Below are 1,727 nucleotides of genomic sequence, written 5' to 3'. Positions count from 1 at the left end.
AGAAATGACAGTAAAAGGTGGAGAGGAACCCTTGGGCAACACTCCACTGGATATGATCACTGATTATACATGGACTCAACGTGTCAAGAAAAATACCAGATGTAGAAATAATGAAGAACCGTCGAGACTAGACTTAATATTCACATATGAGCCTGAAATCGTGGACAAATTGAATTACAAGGCGCCAATTGGGAAAAGTGACCACATACAAATAGAGTTCTAACAAAAAGAACAAAATGACGAAAGAAGAAATGAGAAACATAGAGAAGGAAGATTAATGTACAATAAAACGGATTTTGTAAAACTTAGAAAATATTTTCAAAACGCTAACTGGGAAAAAGTTTCGAATGAAGAAACAAAGATGGAAGCGAAATGGAACATATTAAAAGAAAAATACAAGGAGGGAACACATAAAATATACAAAAAAAAGAAGGGTTTACATAAAGAGTTGGTATAACAAAAGGTGAGTGGAAGGGTGGTGAGGTAAACACCAGGAACCGTTGGAGTTTTTATTTCTAACGTTTCGTCCTGAAAGGACTTCCTCAGAGTGTACACAAACAAATAATTGACAGTATGTATACCCACAGCTTATCCCGTTCCTCCCCGTTCGTCTTCGCTCATCATACACCCCCGTTCGGCATCACGAAGAACCAAGTTGGCCGTTACTCTCGCCAACTTTACAAATCCATCACGGTGGTTGCTACATGGATGTAAATTGATGTAGGCTGCCTCAATTACTTTTCGTCTCTGTTTTGTTAGACCTTTATGCAGCACCTCTGTTCTTTCCCATTCTGGTAGGTGGCCAAAGTTGTCAAGGTGGACCACTAACGAATTTGATGTTCTGTGAGCTCTGATGTCGCTTTTGTGTTCGTAGGTGCGTTTCTTTATCCCTCTGCTGGTTTCTCCGAAATAACTAATGGGACAGCTTTTGCATGGAATTTTGTAAATCAATCTGTTCTCTACTGTATCGACTTTACTATTGTTCTTACTCCTCACAATCTCTCATATCCTGGTACCAGTGCCGAACGCAATTTTTAGTCCTGCCCGGGTGAACAACTGTTCCATTTCACTCGCGCGTCTTGAGTTGGGGACGGACAAAAACCCACCACTGTCACCCTCACTCTCTCCTCTTTTATCCCCTCTGCTTCATTTACTTATTCTTAGGGCCTTCTCCCTCAATCTGTGTAAAAGACCTTCTGGATATCGTAGAGGGATAAAGAAACGTACCTACGAACACAAAAGCGACATCAGAGCTCACAGAACATCCTTCTTCCCATTCCACCTTAAAATTAATATTCTTAGCTAATTTATTTAATTTAACAAAGAATTCATCATAAGAACCCCACTTATCGTCCCATAGTGTAAAAATATCATCAACATACCTAAATCAAAACATGTCAGGTGGTTTAATCATAGGTAATAAAGTACTTTCAAAATATTCCATGTATAGGTTAGCTAACACGGGTGAAAGGTTAGAACCCATACTGCAACCATATCTTTGTCTAAAATAAGAATTATTGAAAGTAAAAACATTAGTATTGATGCATAAACGGGTCAGGCTGATAATCTTTAATACTGAAAGTGGGAGTTTGTATTGATATGGGTGCAGTTTGTTTTCCAAAAAACTTAAGATATCTTTCGTGTTGGCATTTGTGAATAAGGAAACTATATCGAGACCTAGTACTTTGCTATTTGTAGGTATGATTTGTCTTTTAATTTTACTCACA

The sequence above is a fragment of the Oratosquilla oratoria genome, unplaced genomic scaffold (assembly GCF_046742065.1).
Source record: "Oratosquilla oratoria isolate Oo_2021 unplaced genomic scaffold, ASM4674206v1 SCAFFOLD165, whole genome shotgun sequence".
Classification (NCBI taxonomy): Eukaryota; Metazoa; Arthropoda; class Malacostraca; order Stomatopoda; family Squillidae; genus Oratosquilla; species Oratosquilla oratoria.
This window is presented reverse-complemented; position numbering follows the sequence as displayed.